We start from the raw sequence: 21,033 nt of genomic DNA, 5'->3' as shown, positions 1-21,033 counted from the left end.
GAGACCTACCTTGGAGGAGGAGAAGCTGGGACCTGAGGTGAAGTCTTCTCTCCAAACGAAGAGGGCCTCCCGACTCACTCCCTGGTGAGCTGCGGCATCCCTGCATCAACAGGGACATCCAGGTGAATTGGGGGAGTGACCCAACTGTGCATGCACGAGCGGTCGGCAACAACGGGAGGCCCGGTCAGAGTGGCTTTCCAAGCAATCTGGGCAGTTGGCAGAGGGAGAAGAATTACGAGAAGTAGAAGAAGAGCAAAGTTTAAAGGAGTTGTTGAAGGAAGGAGGAGGAGTAAGAAAGAAAACTAAAGTTATCCCTGAGTCCCAAGACCCAATAGCTATGATCATGGAAGAGCTAAAGTCAGTAAGGCGCGATATTAAGAGATCAGAGGCTAACATTAATAAAGGATGTGAATTTGTTAAAGAGATGCAAAAAAAATCAAGAAATGGAAAAAAACTTCAAAGTATAAATTTGGAAAACCAATTTCTTTAAAAAAAATGTAGATAAGGTAGATGAAGGATTAGGGGAGATGTTTGCGATGAATAAACAGCTGTCTGAAAAAGTGGATTCATTAGAAAAGTTTTAGTCAAAGAAATAATATCAAGATATTGGCTTGAAAGAAGAAGGAGAGAATATTACACAATTCTTGCAGCACTGGATTCCAGACTTTTGGGCAAGAACATTTTCAAGGGGATATTGAGATTGAGCAAGTTCACAGATCTCAACCTCAATCAGGTCAAAAAACAAGGCCCATTGTGGTTAAATTCCTCCGTTACCAAGTAAGGGGGAAAAAATTTGAATGAGCAGCCAAACAGGCTAAAAGAAAGAAAAGCAACATTAGAATTTGGAGGCAACAAGATTTTTTCTTATCCTGACATCAGCTTTGAATTATTGAAGAGGAAGAGTTTTAATCCAGTTAAAAATAATATTGTGGAAGAAGGGATATACTTTCATTCTACGCTATCCTGCGACTCTGGAAGTATTTGTCCAAGGAGGTCCAAGTCAATTTTTATGAATCCAGAACAAGCTCATGAGTTTGCGGAGCGTTTGCATCAAGAGTTGACCCAAAGAGCAGACACTTGAAAATGCAAAGTTACTTTGCTGTGGTTAATGTAATTTGGAAAAGATTTTGAAATATTGTGGGGATGTGTTTAATATACTCAGAGGAGCCGGAAATGTGCTAACTGGATCCTGCCGAACCGTGGATGTTATTTTGTGACTTTAGTCTCAACCTGAAAAATAGAGGGGGGAGGTAGCAGTGCCAGGGGATTTCACGATAATGCTCAAGCCGGTGGGGTCTTTTCTGTCACCTTTTCTTTTTTCCTTTTATCTATGCAGTCAAGAATTATTGTTATCACTGGATTTTATGACTTTTATAATTAAGAGTTTGGTGAAGGGCCGGGGACTGATGAAGGAGAATTATGAAAAAGGGAAAAGTGTACGAATTTTTAAAATTTCATAATGAGTAAAGGATTAAATTTTGCTAGTTTTAATGCGAATGGGCTCTATAAAGAGAAAGAAAATTTTAACATATATTAAAAAAATGAAAGAAGACATTGCTTTCCAACAAAAAACACATCTAATTGAAAAGGAACATCAGAAATTAAAAAGGGATTGGGTTGGAATGGTAGTAGCATCACATTTTAATACAAAACCTAGAGTGGTGATTTTGATAATTAAGAATATTCCAATTAAAATACAAAATACAGTTTCAGATCCATTTGGTCTGTTTGTATTAATAAATTGTCAATTTTTTTTCTGAACAGTGGACATTAATGAATATCTATGCACCAAATGTGGATGATGGTAAATTTAGACAAGAAATCTTTTTAAATATGGGTGAAGCTTTAGGTGGAGATTTTAATTTTTGTTTTGATCCTATATTAGATAGATCAACAAAAAGCATGACACCATCTAAGGTGGCAAAAATAACTTTGTTATTAATGCAAGACCTGAATTTAGTTGATATTTGGAGAAGGGGATATCCTAGAGAAAAGGACTATTCATTTTATTCCAATAGATATGATTCATACTCTAGATTTGATACGTTTGTATTGTCAGCAAATTTGTTCTAAGAGATGCAATGAAAGCGTATATTTGTGGACAGATAACAAGTTTCTCTTCTAAAGTTAAAAAGGAATATATGTCTCAAATTAATAATTTAGAGGGAGAAATATTACATCTAGAAAAGGAATTACAAAAACAATTGTTAGAAAAAAAAGAATTCTTTTGAATAAAAAGTTGCAATATAATACATTATAATCCTATAGAATGGAAAAAATGATGGTGAGAACTAAACTGAGATACTATGAACTGGGGGAACAAGCTCAAAGTCTTAGCATGGCAAGTGAAAACACCAAGAATCAAAAGCTATTACTGCAACTAGAAACAAGTGAGATTATATACCTTACAAACCTCAGGATATAAATTATTGTTTTAAGCAATTCAATATGAAACTATACAAATCAGAGTCTAAGCAGGATGACAATAAAATTGATCAATTTTTATCTAAAATAAATTTACCCAAATTAAATATAGGAGAACAGAAAATATTTGGTACCTCCTTTACAGTAGGTGAGGTTGGAAGAGTGATCGCTTCTTTACAAAATAATAAATCTCCTGGTGAAGATGGATTTACATCAGATTTTTATTAAAAAATTCACAAAGATGCCCTGATTCCTTAATTGATGAAAGTTTTAACACAAATGGAAGAAACTGGAAATCTTCCTGACTCCTTTAAGATAGCAACTATAACAGTGATTCCAAAAAAAGTTTAAGATCCACTGATGTCATCACCTTATAGACTGATATCCTTACTGAATGTGGACTACAAGATAGCGGCTGAATTATTGGCAAATAGACTGGAAACTTAATAAGGACCAAACAGGATTTATTAAAAAAAGAAAATTGTCAGACAATCTAACTAGGTTGATTAGTTTAATTCATCTAGCTGAAAAGAGAGAAAATCTAAGTGTAGTAGTGGCCCTAGATGCAGAAAAAGCATTTGATAGAGTAGAATGGGATTTTATTTTTAAGATATTTGCTAAATTTGATTTAGGAGAAACATTTATAAATTGGATAAAAGCATTATATATTGAACCAAGAGTCAGAATAATGACAAATGGTCAAATATCTGATATATTAAATTAACAAGATCAACAAGACAAGGTTCTTCATTATTGCCAGTACTTTTTGTATTAGTAATTGAACAGTTATCTGAATTACTTAGAATTGATTCTGATATTAAGGGTATTAAAATAGGGGCTAAGGAACATAAAATTAGTCTATTTGCAGATGATATAATTATTTATTTGACAGACCATGAAAATTCATCAGATAAATTCCATATACGGAGGGAGTCACGTGATGGAGTAGTGGCCGGTTGGGGAACTCCAGCCCTCTCCAGAAAAGTTTAAAAAAAACACAGAAAACACAAATGCACAAAAACGAAAATTAAAATAAAGTGAAAATAAAGGTGGGAAGAAAATGGCAGTGAAGAAAGAAAAGTCAAAAGCAACGGGAAGAAGAGAAGAAGAAAAGACGTCGGAAGAAGAAGGTGAAGGCCTTACCTGTCCGAGGAGGCCCGCTGTGGAGAGAGAAGCCCGCTCCCTCAGGTCAGTTGAAGCCCCGAGCTCGGGACTACAAAAATGGCTCGCGGAGCCAAGCAAAAGTGCGCAACCGAGCATGCACGACTCCTCGCGCATGCGCGATGCGCAAGACAAGAAAAAACACCTAAGGGAGGGGGGACCAGCTGAGGAGTCGATCTCCACAGCTGAGAATGACAGCCACCACACAACAACAAGAGGAGAACATAGAAAATAATGAGAACAAGAAAGAAGAGAATAAAAAGAAATCAAAGAAACAACAGATGACCAACCCAGAGGAAGAAGAGGAAGAACACAGAGAAATGGAAGAAGAAGGGAAGGACAAGACAATGGATATTTTTTTTAAAGAATATATGGAATCAGTAAAAGAATGGCAATCACAAGAATTTAGTGAAATAAAAAGAAGAATAAAAAGTACAGAAGAAAAAAATGAATAGATTAGAGATGGTCATGTCAGATATAGGAAAAAGAGTGGACAAGGTGGAAGAATGAGAAACAGCCATAGAAATGGAAGTAGATGACTTAAAAAAGAAATTAGAAGAATCTAATAAAAAAGTTAAAGAGACAAGAGCTGTTAGCTCAGAAGATAGATATAATGGAAAATTATAATAGAAGAAATAATATAAAGATAGTGGGCCTTAAGGAAGATGAAGAAGGCAAGAATATGAGAGAATTTATAAAAGATTGGATCCCCAGGGTCCTAGGAAGACCAGAATTACAGGAAGAAATGGAAATAGAAAGGGCACATAGAACATTAGCCCCTAAACCACAACCACAACAAAAACCAAGATCCATTCTGGTAAAATTCCTAAGATATACAACAAAAGAAAATATATTGGAGAAAGCAATGAAGAAAATAAGAGAAGACAAAAAACCACTGGAATACAAAGTTCAAAAATTTTTTTTCTATCCAGACATAAGTTTTGAACACCTGAAGAAGAGAAAGGAGTTTAATACAGCAAAAGCGATCCTATGGAAAAAAGGATATAAATTTATGCAAAAGTACCCAGCGGTACTGAAAATAGTTATTCCAGGGCAGCAAAACAGACTATTCTCAGATCCGGAGGAAGCACGAAAATTTGCAGAACAACTACAAAACAGACAGAGAGATGAAGACATGTAACGAGAGCAAAAATGACCACAGACTATATGTATGTGTGTATGTATGTATGTGTGTACATGTGGGTATGTATATTTTAAAAAAATATATAGAGTATAGATAAGAATTAATAAGGGAAAGTAAGGGAAGAGAGGAAGTAAGGAGGGAATTAAGAGAGTGACCTTCGTTATATATGAAGATCAAAATCTTTTCTGGGGGGGCTGGGTGGGGAAGAACTACGATCACTGCGAAATCAGTTGACGTTTGTGAGTGATTTCGCAAATCCAAATGGAGAGGAGAGATGTGGTTGCCCGACAAGGGATAAAGGGCAACTCAGGAAGGGGAGGGGATAATGGGGTTAAAGGATTTTTAGATAGGAGAGTAATGGAAATATTTTATGTTTTAGAAATGTTGTCTTATAATGTGCTTAAAAAAAAACAGAAATGGATAAGAAGGAAAGGTGATGATGAGGAAACAGAAAGGAAAGATAAACAAAGTATAAGATGGCTATGTTGAATTATATGACTTTAAATATTATTGGAATACATAACCAAATAAAAGGAAGAAACTGTTAAATTTATTGAAAAAGAAAAAATTGATATAGCATTCATACAAGAGTCGCACTTAACCGAAGTGGAACACAAGAAATTAAAGAGAGATTGGATAGGACATGTAACAGCAGCATCATATAATTCAAAAGCTAGAGGAGTAGCTATATTAATCAGTAAAAATGTACCAATCAAAATAGAAGAGGAAATAATAGATCCAGCAGGGAGATATGTAATGATAAAATGTCAGATATATTCGGAGTTTTGGAATCTACTCAATGTATATTCACCTAACAAAGATCAAAAATTTATGCAAGATATCTTTTTGAAGATAGCAGATACACAAGGGAACATACTAATAGGAGGGGATTTCAATCTTAATTTGGATTCAAACATGGATAAAACTGGAAAAAAAATTAATAGAAAGAACAAAGTAACCAAATTTATAATTAAATCGATGCAAGAAATGCAACTTTTGGATATATGGAGGAAACAACACCCAAAGGAAAAGGAATATTCATATTATTCGGGTAGACATAAAACATACTCAAGAATAGACCTATCCCTGTTATCAGCTCACATGCAAGAGAGAATTAGGAAAACGGAATATAAGGCTAGAGTATTATGAGACCACTCACCCCTGTTATTGACAATAGAGTTAAAGGACATCCCACCAAGAATGTATAGATGGAGATTAAACTCCATGCTACTTGAACGGCAGGATTTTAGAGAATTCATTGAACGACAAATTAAAATGTACTTTGAAATAAACACGGAATCAGTGAAAGATAAGTTTATACTATGGGACGCAATGAACGCGTTCATCAGAGGGCAAATAATAAGTTATGTAACCAAGATGAAGAAGGACTACAACCAGGAAACAGAACAGTTGGAAAGGGAAATAGCAAATATAGAAAAAGAATTAGCAATGAAGGAAGACACAACTAAAAGAAGAGAATTGGCAGATAAAAAATAAAATATGAAACACTACAAACATATAAGGTGGAGAAGAACATAATGAAGACAAAACAGAAATATTATGAACTAGGAGAAAAAACGCACAAAATTCTAGCATGGCAGCTTAAGACAGAACAAACTAAGAGAATGGTATTGGCATTAAGGAAAAAGGACAAGCAAATCACATATAATCCAACGGAGATTAATGAAAACTTTAGAGAATTCTATGAACAACTATATCAAACTGAAAACGAAGGGAAAGAAGATAAAATAGATGAATTTTTAACTAAAGTTGAACTACCGAAATTACAAACAAAGGAACAAAATAAATTAACAAAACCATCTGAAATAGAAGAAATACAGGAGATAATAAAAAAACTACCGAACAATAAAACACCAGGAGAGGATGGATTCCCAATACATTTAAAGATTTATTAATTCTTCCCCTTCTGGAAGTAATCAACCAGATTGATAAAACACAAAGCTTACCAGAGTCATGTAAAACAGCCATAATTACAGTAATACCAAAGACAGGGAAAGATCCACTTACACCAGCGTCATATAGACCAATATCTTTACTTAACACAGATTTCAAGATAATAGCTAAACTATTAGCAAACAGATTAGCCGACTATGTACCAAAAATAGTAAATCTAGACCAAACTGGATTTATTAAAAAAAGACGAATAATGGACAATATCTGTAAATTTATTAACTTAATTCATGCAGTAGAAGGAAATAAAACTCCAACAGTAGCAGTTGCTTTAGACGCAGAGAAAGCCTTTGACAGAGTAGAATGGAATTATTTATTCAAAGTACTACAAAAATTCAGCTTACCAGAGAAATATATTAATTGGATTAAAGCATTATATAAGGGGCCATTGGCGAAAGTGACAGTAAATGGATATATATCAAAACAATTTAACTTAAGCAGATCAACAAGGCAGGGATGCCCACTATCTCCTTTATTGTTCGCATTAGCCATAGAACCACTGGCAGAACTGATAAAAACAGAAAATAAAAGGGATAAAAATAAAAGACAAGGAATATAAAATCAGTCTATTTTATATTCAAATATAATCAGATGACGTTATAATATACTTAGTAGAACCAGAAATATCAATAAAAGAATTACATAGGAAATTGAAGGAATATGGAGAAGTGTCGGGGTACAAGATTAACGCAAATAAAAGTGAAGCAATCCCAATGAATAATGCGGATTTCTCAAAATTTGAGAAAGAATCACCATTCAGATAGCAAACGCAAACAATGCGTTATCTAGGTATACAAATAAATAAAAACCTCGGCCATCTATATAAACTCAATTATTATCCACTAATGAAAAAATTATAAGACGACTTAGAGCATTGGAAAGATTTACTACTAACACTGATAGGAAGGATAAACTGTATTAAAATGAACATTTTCCCAAGGATACAATATTTATTTCAGATATTACCAATACGATTAACAGAGACATTTTTCAAGGATTTAAAGAAAATAATAAGGAAATTTTTATGGAGATGGGGGAAACAGAGGATAGCACTAGATAAATTAACAGAATGGTATAAACAAGGAGGCTTACAACCACCAAACTTTAAAAATTATTATAGAGCCGCACAATTAAGATACCTATCAGATTTTTATCAAACAAGGGAAAAGCCAGATTGGACTAGATTAGAACTAGATAAAATAGGGGAGAAGATACCTGAACATATATTATATAAATGGGATGAAAAATTGGTACAACGTAGGAATTCTCCGGTATTGCATCATCTGCTCAACATTTGGAAGAATATTCATGTAGAAAGGAATAAAACAAATTACCAACTACCAAAACTAATACTGACACAAAATCAGTTAATCCCTTTTACAATAGATAACCTTTCCTTTAGAGAATGAGAGAAAAAAGGGATCAAAAGAATAGATAATTGTTTTTCGGGAAATAAATTATTATCCTTTGAACAATTGAAGGATAAATATAATATAACTGACGATACAAGGTTGGCATACTACCAACTGAGATCCTACTTGAAGGACAAATTGGGAAACAGTCTGAGGTTACCAGAAGGAAGTAATTTTGAATATGTGATTACAGATACAATGATAATCAAAAAATGTATATTAAACTACAAGAAAAGGAGAATGAGGAAACAAATGGTAAAACCAAACAAAAATGGGAACAAGATCTAAACATAAAGATAAAGAAGGAAACATGGGAGAAACTATGCTCCAGAACCATGAGAAATACAATAAATACCAGGTTACGTATGATACAATATAACTGGATACACAGGTTATACATTACACCTCAAAAGTTAAATAAATGGGTCCCAACAGTTTCTGACAGATGTTTTCGCTGTAAAAAGGAAACGGGAACAACAGTTCATGCAATCTGGACATGTGAGAAAGTGAAAAAATTTTGGGAAGATCTAAACCAGATACTAAATAAAATCAGAAAAAGCAATATACCAAAAAAGCCAGAGAACTTCCTCCTAAGTAACATAAAAAACAAAGAATTTAGACTTGATTTGGATGGAGCACAAAAAAGATTTGTTATGATAGCCCTAGCTGTAGCAAAAAAATGTATTATGTCAGCCTGGAAATTAGAAGATAATTTGAGAATACAACAATGGTATATAGAAAGGAATAAATGTATTCCATTAGAAAAAATAACATACAATTTAAGAAATAACATTACAATATTTGAACAAATATGGGACCCATACATGAAACACAATAGAGAAAATCTACCGTGGATATCTACCACCTAAAATGTCAGAAGGAGAAGATAATGAAAAGAACTGACTCAGTGGAATTTCTTGTTTATTTTTATTGAGTGACAACATTGTTTAAAGGGTTTAATGTATCTTATATTCTGAACTTTAAATAAGTGGGAGGGGAGGTGAGGGAGGGAGGGAGGGGAGGAGGGAAGGGGGGAGAGAAAACAACACTGTATATATTTGGAAAGGAAAATGTATGTATCTTGATCAATATGGTTTATAGTGTGAAAAATAAAAAATTTAAAAAAAAAGATCAATTCCATCTGCAATTAGAACAATATGAAGCAGTTTCAGGAATATAGAGTTAATTGGAACAAAAGTGAAATTATGCCACTGGCTCTTGGTGATCATACTCTATGTAAGCAAAATACGAGATTTAAATGGCCTGAACATGGAATAAAATATTTGGGAATTAGAATTGACAATGTTGGAATTTATTTAAAATTAACTATGGACCATTGTTTAAGAAAACTGAAGATTTTAAAAAATGGGTTGACCTACCAATCACCTTAATTAATTAGTCAAGTAAATTGTATTAAAATGAATATTTTTATACGTGTGTAATATTTATTTCAATCCTTGCCCATTGATTTTTCTTAAAAGTTTTTAAAAAATATTTAAACAAAATTAGAAGGAAAATTTTATAAGGAAAGGAAAGATGTGGAGGATTTTTATGGACAAATTAACCTGGAGATTTGAATCGGAAGTTTACAGCTTCCAAATTTTGAGTATTATTATAAAGTGGACCAATTATGAGTTCTCTCTTCTCTTTTTGAGGAAGGAGAAAAAGTGGCTTTGGGTTAATATGGAAATGAAAAAAATAGGTGAGAAAGAACCTGAAGAATTTCTATTTAAATGGAATGAGGTATTATTAACTGGAGAAATGAACACACCTGTATTAAAACATTTGATTAGAATATGGCACAAGGTACATTTGTTGATGGGAATTAAGGGGTATGAATTAATAAGAGCGTCACTGGTACAAAATAAATTGATCCTGTTTATGTTGAACTGATCAAAAAAAGGAATAAAATCTATTAAAGATTGTTATCAAGGCAGATATTTAATGACATTTGATCAATTGAAAGTTAAATATGGAATACAAAATTTGGATATTATCAACTAAAGGCTTATTTATGAGAAAGACTAACTACATCTTATTTATTATTAGAAAATGATGAAATAGAAACAATATCAAAACCAAATACAAAGAAATTCATATCAGTTATATACTTATTACTCAAGAGGGGAGTAAGGAAGAAAGATTTTTATGTCTAAACAAAGGTGGGAAATGGTCCTGGGTGCAGATATAGGTGAAAAAAATAGGTCACAAATATGCTATGATAGTAGGAAAATACAATAAATGTTTGATATACAGTATAACTTTATACATCAGTTATATATTACACCACAAAAACTGAATAGATTGAAGTCAATTATTTCAGATGTGTTTTTGATGCAAACAGGATATCGGTACGTTTTTACATTCCCCATGGACATGCCCTAAATTGAATTCCTTCTGGACCAGCGTAATAGATTTTCTTCAACAAGTAACACTTTTAAGCTTCTGAGAAACCCTATGTTGTTTCTTTTGGGAGACATATGAAGGATGAGTCTAGATTTAAAATTAAATTGGTTTAAAAAAGAATTTTTTAAAGATTGCACGAGCAGTTGTTAGGAAATGTATAGTAATTTCATAGAAATTAGACACTGACGGTTTTAGACAGATGGCATGGAGAAATGTTATATATTATACAGTAGTGTTTTATTAGATTCATTTAAGTATTTATTAATCAGATAATATCCAGTATTATTATAAAACTAGTCTCTCTCCTTTTTTTCTTCCTTTGCTTATTAATTTTTTCCTTTTTGTTTCTTTTCTTTTCTTCTTCTTAGGGGTTTTTCTGTGTGGGAGGGAATGGGGGGGGGTGAAGGAAATGATAAAAAGGCCTGTATTGATTTTGATATACTAAAATTTCCTATTTTTGTATGTATTTTTGATGCATGTGCTAATAAAATAATTTTTTTTAAAAACTGGCTAGTGAGGGTAGAAATAGGAGGATGTGGAGGATGAATGCATGGCTAAAGAGATGGTGCAGGGGGCAAGGGATAAGATTTCTGGATCATTGGGATCTCTTCTGGAGAAGGTCGGACCTGTACAAAAGGGACGGACTCCACTTGAACTGGAGGGGGACCAATGTGCTGGCAAGCAGATTTGCTAGAGCTGTGGGGGAAGGTTTAAACTAGTTTGGCAGGGGGGTGGGGAACAGAATGTGAGAGCAGTGTCAAGGGAGCATGGCCACCTAGATAAGAATAAAAACGATAACAAAGGTAGGATGGAGATTAGGGTAGAAGGTAGAAAAGAGAATGTATGTGAGGGTCATTCTCTGAAATGCATATATTTTAATGCAAGAAGCATAGTGAACAAGGTAGATGAGCTTAGAGCATGGACAGATACTTGGGGTCATGATATTGTGGCAATTAGTGAGTCCTGGCTACAAGAGGGGCAGGACTGGCAACTTAACGTTCCAGGATACATTTGTTTTAGATGTGATAGATCAGGGGGTAAAAAAGGGGGAGGAGTTGCTCTGCTTCTTAAGGAGGACATTACTGCCGTGAGGTGGCAAGATGGTCTGGAGGGATCGTCCAGTGAGGCTTTTTGGGTGGAATTGAGGGGTGAAGGAGACATGAGGGTGCTAATAGGGGTGTATTACAGACCACCAAATGGGTCAAGAAAACTAGAGGAACAAATGTGTAGAGAGATAACATATATGTGTGAGAATCATAAGGTAGTGATCATGAGAGATTTTAACTTCCCTCACATTGATTGGGATACCCATACAGTTAGAGGGCTGGATGGGCTAGAGTTCGTTAAATATGTTCAAGATTGTTTTCTGAATCAATTAGTAGAAGAACTGACTCGGGACAGTGTAATACTGGATCTTCTGTTAGGGAACGAGCTAGGTCAGGTATCAGACATTAATGTTGGAGATCCAATTGGGTCTAGTGATCATAATTCTGTTAGTTTTAAGGTAGTTTTAGGGAAGAGCAAAGAGGGGCCTAAAGTTGAGGTTATGGATTGGAGAAGAGCAAATTTTGAAGGAATAAGAAGGGATTTGGGGAGTATTGAGTGGGACAGAATATTTTCAGGTGAGGGTGTAAATGAAAAATGCAGGATATTCAAAAAAGAAATTTTGATGGTACAGAGTAGTTATGTCCCAGTGAGGATCAAAGGCTGGAAGTCATTGGGAGGCTTGGTTTTCGAGGAATATTGGAAATTTGGTTAGGAGAAAAAGGGAGGTGTACAAGAGGTATAAAGAACAGGGAGCTGACAATTTGAAGGAGGACTACAAGGAGAGTAGAAGGAATCTTAAGAAAGCAATTAGAAAGGCCAAAAAAAGGCACGAAGAGGCTTTGGCAAACAGAGTAAAAATAAATCCAAAGGGTTTCTATAAGTACATTAAAAGTAAAAGATTAGTGAGGGATAAAATTGGACCCCTTGTAGATAGTGAGGGTAGGCTGAGTGAGAAGACAGAGGAAATGGGGGAAATTTTGAATGATTTCTTTGCCTCGGTATTCACTAAGGAAAAAAATATTGAACCAGTTGAGGTAAAGAAAAATAGTGGGGAGGTAATGAAGCATATAAGGATAACCGAGGAGGTAGTGATGGCTGTGTTGAAAAAGATAAAGGTGGATAAATCTCCGGGACCGGACAAAATATTCCAAGGACACTCAGGGAGGTTAGTGGACAGATAGTGGGGCCATTAACAGAGATATTTAGGATGTCACTGAGCTTCCGACAGACGTGGTCGAGGCGGGATCATTGGTTACATTTAAGGAAAGACTGGATAGTTACATGGATAGGAGAGGATTGGAGGGGTATGGACCGGGTGCTGGTCAGTGGGACGAGGAGGGTTGGGATTTGTTACGGCATGGACTAGTAGGGCCGAACTGGCCTGTTCTGTGCTGTAAGTGGTTATACGGTTATATGGTAAGATCACTGGGTAGCCCTTTACTCTATTTGACGTCAGGATACTTGTGATTTAAACTTCATGTTCCCTACCTCCTTGATTCACATGAACATCCTTCCATCAATCTCCAGCAGCTCCATCAACTGCAGACCTCTCTCAGTCCGACACCACAGAACAAAACAATGATTCCCAACTTCCAATGCTCTGTCCTCAGTAGAAGCCTCTCCTTCGTCCCCCTTTGCCCCACACCCAGGGGTGCAATGCAAATTTTTTAGGCACCAGAACTCACCAAAAATGGCGACAAGGAGGCCTTGTGAAACCTGGCCTTGGTGGCCGCCATGTTGTATTTGGTGTTGTGTAATTGAGAGCAAACGGTAGGAATACAACTGGTCATGGAAGAAACTGGGAGGGTGGGGTGGGGGGGTGGCAACAGGCATTCACATTTCCCTGGCACTGGCAGAGTGGTTCCAGCTGCGTGGGGGATTATGGGTAATGAAGGTAACATTGCACCCCTGCCCACACCTTAACCAGTTCCACGCACACCATGATCTTCCTTCGGCTCCGTCTCCATGCTTACTTTCACAACCACGAATCTCCACATCTCCTTCTCCCCCCCACTACAGATCCCTTCTCCCACTTTAAAACATCTTCCTCCTCCTGGACACTTCATTCCAGTCCACCTGCTCTGGACCTTTATATTTCCAACTGCCACTGTGACATCAACATATCGACTTTACTTCTCCCCTTACTCATTCCAATCTCACCCCCTCAGAACACCTGGCCCTCCACACTCTCTGCACCAATTCGACCCTCACCATCAAAAGGGCGATGCTGTTGTGGACTGGTGCACTGACCTCTATCTGGCGGAAGCTGGACGACAGCTCTCAGGCACCTCCTCTTCCTTGCCCCTCCAATAGGACTCCATCAAAACTCATCAACAACTGTATCATGCACTCATCACTTCTGGTCACCTCCCTGACACAGCCTTCCAACCCCACAACACCCGTTTATACCTCCTACACAAGATCCACAAACCCAATTGTCCCAGAAAACCCAATGTGTCCATGTGCCCCTGCCCCACCAAATTGGTCTCCGCTTCCCTTGACTGTTTTGTCCCCACTGGTCTGGTCCCTCCTCACCTACATCCAGGACATTTCGCATGCCCTTTATCTCTTCCATTTCCCTGAACTGAATCACCTCATATTTATCACAGACATCCAATCTCTACAAACCTCCATTCCCCATATTGAAGGCCTCAAAGCCCTTTGTTTCTTTCTGGACAATAGAACCAACTAGTCCCCCTTGACCTCACCCTCAATAATTTCTCCTTTGGCTCATCCCACTTTCTCCATGGCCCCCAGCTCTGCCTGCCTTTTTGTTGGCTATATGGAGCAATCCATGCTACAACCATACACAGGGAATGCCCCTCAACTCTTCTTCTATTGCATCGACAACTACTTTGCTGCTGCCTCATGTACCCACGATGAACTTGATGACTTCATCCACTTTGCTGCCAACTTCCATCCTAACCTCCAATTCACTTGGTCCATCTATAGCAACTCTCCCTTTTCTCAATCTCTCTGTCTCCATCTCAGGAGACAAACTCTCAACGGTCATTTTCTACAAACTCCCACAGCACCTTGACTCCACCTCTTCCCACCCTGTCCCCTGTAAGGATTCCATTTCATTCTCTCAATTCCTCAGTCTCCATCTCATCTGTACCCAGGATGAGGATATCCATGCCAGATCAGGGATGTCCTTCTTCTTCTAACAACATGGTTTTCCCTCTATCACCATCAACTCACCGCTCACCCACATATCCTTCATTACCCACACAACTGCCCTGGCCACCTCCAACCCCATGCACAACAAGGACAGGATTTCTCTTGTCCTCACCTACCACCCCACCCAGCCTCCACATCCAACATATCCAACTCCACCATTTCCGCCATCTACCATATGATCCCACCACTGGACACATATTCCCCTCTCCACCTTCTGCAGGGACCACTCCCTCCGTGACTCCCTTGCCCATTACTCCCTTCCCACAGTCATTCCCTTGGTACCTGTCCATGACCACAGGAGATTCTCCACTTGTGTCCACACATCTTCCCTCACCACCATTTGGGGCCCCAAACAGGCCTTCCACATGAAGCTAAATTTCATTTTTGAATCTGCAGGGGTGGGGGTCATCTACTGCATTCCGCTGTGGTCTCTTCTACATCAGACAGATGGACACAGACTGGGAGATCACTTTGTTGAGCACCTTGGCTCTGTCCGTCACATTTCAATTCCCTGCCCCATTCACTTGCTGTCCATGATCTCATGCACTGCCAGACTGAGACCACCTGCAAATTGGAGGAACAACACCTCATCTTCTGACTGGGCTCCCTCCAACCAGATGGCATTAATATCAACTTCTCTGGCTTTATTAAACCCCCCCACCACCACTACCACCACCCCCACTCTCTTCTTCCCCCATTGTCTCCCCATTCCCTGTCTCCTTTCACACAGACACGATAAACTCTACCTACCTAATCCCTAAGCACATACAATTAACACCTTTTGTGATCTCGATTCCTTCCCTATTGTTTGAATTCTGAGATTTCCTGTTCCTGGCTTATTCTGTTTATTCCTTGAAGCAATACATCTTTGTCTCCTATAGATGCTGAAAAGACCACCCGAGTTTCTCCAGCATTTTGGTGTATTTACTTCCAGAGCACCATCTCCAAACACCTTCCCACACCCCTACTTCCCCAACATCCCTTCTCTTTCCCCTTCCTCACCCTGACGACCCCCTCCCCCTCTTCCCATCCCCTTCTCCCCTTGCCCCTCCCTTCTTCCCTTCCCCCACTCCCTACCTCAACTTTCCCTCCTTCAAACTCTCCCCCACCCTTCTGCCACCCCTCCCTTTCCCCACCCCAATAACCCCCTCTCCCTTGAAGACCGCTCTCCACTCCCCACCCCACATGACTTCCCCTACCCTTACCCCTTTTACTCTCCACCTCACCCTCCTTCCCCTCCCTCTCTTCCCTAACGGCATCCTCTCCCTTTCCACCCTCCCCCTTCCATCTCCCCTCCACCCTCCTTCCCCCCCCCCCACACCCTTCCCTCTCCCCCTTTACCACAAAACCACCCCTCCCCTTCCCTCTCCCCCCACCACCTCCCGAGTCCCCGGTCGCCGGGCCTCTGAGAGCCGCCAGCCCGCGGGAGATGTCGCCGTCCCCTCACCCGCCATCCTGCTCCGTGGCGCAAGCCGTTCCGGGGCGACGGTGCTCGGGGGAAGCATGAACTGGACGGAACGCCGGGCACTAATAGAGCGGTTTCAAGGTTACGTCACCAATGAAGCTCCCCCGGGCCCGCTTCACTCCCTGGCCCTGTCACCCAGTCCATCACCTGTTCATGGTCCGAGGTTTCGTTGATCGGGGCGACTGGAGAACAACTTGGCAGGAAATGCCGTGAACCCGCGGGGAATCCTCGGCACGACGGCCAACTGTTTCACGTGGCGGTGGGTGGCTCCGGAGAACGGAACAGGGTCTGACACGGGCGTGGCTCGAGTTGCCGAAGCAGCCGATCCAGCTCAGAAACAGAACAGAGGCACTTCCCATTGAAACAGCGGCAGGGGGTTAAGGTCTAAGATCAGGGTCACTCTTGCTGACAGGACCGATGTGGATGATCGATCGTTTTGCAGATTTCCATGACCTGCAGAGTGCTGCAGCTTTTCAGCTTTTATTTTACTGGTGCTGATCAGAAGGAAAAAAAAACTAGGGGAAACTATTTATCCCGTCGAGCAAATCTGCCATTCAACATGAGCTTGACAGATCGGTCCATGGACTCCGCTCCATTTACCCATGTATTCCTCCTTGATGAAGGGCTCAAGCCAGAAAAGTTGGTTACGAATTTTTTTATCTTTCCAATTTAAAGTACACTGTGGACCTGCTGAATTTCTCCTGCATTGTTTTTTATTTCAACCACAGTGCCTGCTGACTTTCCAGTTTTATTTTATTTCCCTTTATTCCCCTATTCTTCAAATAATGTCATAAACACATCCAAACCTAAACTATCCCCCTCCCTCTAATCGACATTTAATTGCGTTTTTGACCAACCAAGAAGACTGTTGAGGGCTTGGTGGTAGATCTCTCTATATGGATTTTAACAAAGCCTTTCACAAGATCCCTCATGATAGGATCCAGGTCAGGTTGGTGGCCAAATTGGTGTGTGCAGATTTGGCTTGATGATGGGAGATGGAGGGTGGAGGTGGAGGGTTGTAACACAGATTGTTGGCCTGTGAGTAGTGGTGTAGCGCTGGGATCAGTGCTGGGTCCACTTGGATGAAAATCCTCTCTGGTTTTATGATTCTTATGGTAGAGGATAGTAAATTTGCAATTGTCACCAAAATTGTGGCACAGAAGCACCTCTTCAAAGCAATATTTATAAAATAAGGTCCTGTTTCTGAAACTGGACATTGTGTGGTGTTTACATCAGTCCCTCTGCAGGCCAGAGACAGTCAGCATTTCCAGCCAGTGAGTGTACTATACTTGCTGAAGGTGCCTGAGACAATGTTTTAACATTTAATTTAAACTCTTGAAAAGCAAAATATTAAAACAAATCCTTTCTATCAAGTCCTCATCTTTGGGTATGGGTGAAGGAAAGAGCATGACTCCATTTGAAACATGTCCATTAAACCCCACCCCATCAAAAATGCTCTTCCTTGGTGGACCAATGAAACTGGAATTATGTATGCAAGACTCATAAATGCATTGCTATTATAAACCTGCCAACTAGTTGAGCAACACCAGCATTGAGGACAGCATTTGAAATCTTTTTTTCTCAGCTTATTATAAAAAATTAAATTTTCAGATACAGTCCTTCAAATTATAACTTAGTAATACATTATTCCTGAAATATATCACCATGGAAATCTTTAGGGATTACATAGCGATGAATTTTGAAACCCCCCCCCCCCTAAGGGTATCAAATAATGAGACAGAATACAGGAAGGAGAATGAAAACCTCATAGTACGGTGCCAACAGAACAACCTCTCATTAAGACAAAGATGATCATCGACTTCAGGAAAGGGGCTGAGTCCACACCCTGTCCAGATGAATACACTGAAGTTGAAAGAGCAGGTAGCTTCAAGTTCCTGAGAATAAATGTCTCCAATTACCTAACCTGGGACACCACTTCCACTTTCTCAGAAGACTAACAAGGTTCAGCATTTCCCTCCATAACAGGTTCACCATTGAAAGCACTTGCTGGGTGCGTCACAGCTGCTCTGCTCAAGATCAGGTGGTGAATGCAGCTCAGAACATCATGCGAACATCCCTCCCCTCCATGGACTCCACTACATCTTCGCTGCCCAGCAAAGGGAAGCCAACATCCTGAAGGATCTATCAGCACCTCCCATCGAGGAGAAGGAAGAGTTTGAAAGTGCATATCAGGCTAAAAATTAGTTTCTTCCCCACAATGTAGAGGGCCCCTGCCAGCTTCAGTGACTGAGAATAGCAGAGATGTAACTTGGCACCCCAATGCCAAACAGAATATGAATTGGTGACTTAAACCAACTAAACCTGTGCTGATAATTGGAGACTCTAATATTTCCCACATTAAACAGTGCCCTAACAGGTACACACAATTGGACAGCTATCTGGGAGCAAAATTTATCCATGCAAATTCAATCCTGGAAAAATTGGAACCGTGCCATGAAATTAAAAAGACAGTCTTATCAATTGGCATAAACAACAGGTCACAAAAACCTCAGACAGCTTAAACAAGCTCGCATTAAATTCCCAAATGCCAGCATCTGGGTGGCCATAATTAACTTTAGCCAGGCACTCCCAGAGAGAGAATGGGCTACCCTGGTAGGGCTAAACTAGTTCATAAAAACCAATAAGCACCTCCCAGCAGTTCCCAATAACCAGTTCATTGTAGGCCCAGACAACATCCACTGGATGAAGAATACAGCCCAGGATGTTATTAAGGGGTGGATGAAGTCTTTAACCTAAATGAGACCACAAGCCCCATGCGGCACACACCTAAACTAGGGAGAACCAATGTGAATCTTTCACAGACATTCATCCCCAGTGAAACACAAGAGAGGGTCCTGAACAAGGGTCTCACCTTCGTCCCTACAGCAAAAATCCAAAAACGGCAGATGTGAAGCAATTCTATAGGATAATTAATCAACCACTTCAGCAGTTTACTAGAACACCCTTTTGTCCACCCTCGAGTTGGGAACCCAAACCAGAGGAAGTCCCGGGGGCCATTATGGACTTCATATTAGAAGCAGAGGAGGACATTCAGCAAATAGACATAGTGAAGAAGAGATCAAATCTGACTAGGAAGGAAACAGGCCCTGGCAGAAATGAGGAACAACAAAGAGATAGTCATAAAGACAAGGGCAGCTGGATAGACAGCAATACTTGTTGGAAGCACACAGACAACTTTACAACACAGAGCACTACACCAAGCGGACAGAGCCCATTTTTAGACAAACACGAGGAGATTGGGGAAATCTTAGAAGGCCTACAAAGATCCAAGCACATCACCAAAAAAACTAGAATACCTGAAAGGAACACAACCACGAAAAAGTTCTAGATCTTACCCAAAATACCCAAGAACTGAGATACGTGGATGGTAGTGGGTGAAGTCCCGCCAGTCAGGCAAATTGTATCAGACCGGCAGCGAATCCTACCAGGTAGCCAAATACATAGACTCCTTCCTTAATCCCCTTGGACAGAACCCCCCCCAGCTATATTAAGGACACATACCACTTCACATTAGGGTTAGGCCTCATGTGTGCAAGTCAGTGTGTTAGCGGTGGAGGTGTGTGTGAGCTGCTCCTGAGTTTGGGCCCGCAGCCTGTTCCCCTTGAGGGGAACATGAGGCTGTAATTTTGAATTTTGTCTTTTGCTTTTCATCTGCTCCAAGTTATTGCTTTGGTGGCTGCCTCCATAGCCGGTCAGTCAATTCGGTTTGGGCCACAATTCTGTCAATTTCTTCCAGGTTGTTTTTCAGTGCTGAATTAAAATTTCTCGTCAAGCTTCCGCCCACGTTTCTGCATGCCTTACCAATTTTTGCATCGTCTCCCGTTTAATAAAGTTTTATTAATTTTTGTGCCTGCATTCAAATGCCTCTTGATGGGAGGGCTGTCCTTTCTAAAACCTTGAGATAATGCATGTTTTAAGCCAATTTGTATATCAGTCCAACCAAGATGCAGTTCTCTGCAAGCACTGATCTATTGCAGTACTATGCCTCAATTCAGTGTAGTGCACACCTTACCTGCGACTCCTTCAGCAATGTCCACAGTAGTGACCTAGTATGGAACATTGTCCAAGGTTTGGACCAAGAGACAGAGAAAAAGAAATGTGGTATGGATCGATGTTTTATACTGTTCTGAGCTGGGCATCTGGCCAATAATGACAAGCATTTAAATGAATACACTAATTGGTGGCTGGAGTCCAACCTTGATTGGAGGTGATGGGACTTGTAAGTTTCAGACAGAATCCACATATAACAAGAATTCTTCTGACTGTATTCAGTATTTGGTGAAAAATAAATATAAACAAGAATACTGTAAAACCTGTTGCTCTGGGAGATAATTGAATAAAATCTTATCATTTTTCTTTTAATCTATTCTTTCTTGGAATGTGGATATTGCTGAAATACAAGCATTTGACGTCCAGTGTAAGAGCCAACTGTATTGGCATAGCTGGGGCAGGACAGCAGATTTCTTCAAACCATTAGTCAACCAGACGGGGTTTTTAATGAGAATTCCAGTTACCATTACAGAGTTTTATAATGCCCAGCTACCATTAAGGGATGTGAACTTGTGCCTTTTTAATTAATGGTTCAAACTATTGATATACTGGTCAAATAACTCATCTACTGGAGTACCATGCCATATTAGAACAGTGATATTATAAGAAACAAGTAAAACACAGAAATGCTAGAGCTCAGCCAGACTCACAGCATCCACAGGAGGTAACGATATATTACCAACGTTTTGGGCCTGAGCCCTTCTTTGAGGTGTAAGCAAAAAGTCAGGCAGACGTCTCAATAAAGACAAAGG

The 21,033-nt window shown here is 39.2% G+C and overlaps 1 protein-coding gene across 8 annotated transcripts in view; it reads right to left on the bottom strand.

The window, feature by feature from the left end:
• mib2 (MIB E3 ubiquitin protein ligase 2) overlaps nucleotides 1–16,480 on the bottom strand; it is a 162,483-nt gene extending 146,003 nt beyond the window's left edge. For 4 of the 8 annotated variants that reach the window (XM_069918211.1, XM_069918209.1, XM_069918216.1 and 1 more), the window contains exon 1: nucleotides 13,251–15,373. The gene's annotated coding sequence lies outside the window, so the exon portion shown is untranslated. Of the gene's footprint in view, nucleotides 1–13,250; nucleotides 15,374–16,192; nucleotides 16,232–16,357 lie in introns of those variants that run through there. The other 4 variants (XM_069918214.1, XM_069918212.1, XM_069918219.1 and 1 more) reach the window with 4 other exon arrangements.
• Nucleotides 16,481–21,033: the final 4,553 nt, after the last annotated feature.

This window comes from Narcine bancroftii, chromosome 2 (assembly GCF_036971445.1).
Source record: "Narcine bancroftii isolate sNarBan1 chromosome 2, sNarBan1.hap1, whole genome shotgun sequence".
NCBI lineage: Eukaryota > Metazoa > Chordata > Chondrichthyes > Torpediniformes > Narcinidae > Narcine > Narcine bancroftii.
The sequence above is the reverse complement of the archived record's forward strand: the minus strand, read 5'-3'. Positions and strand labels throughout refer to the sequence as shown.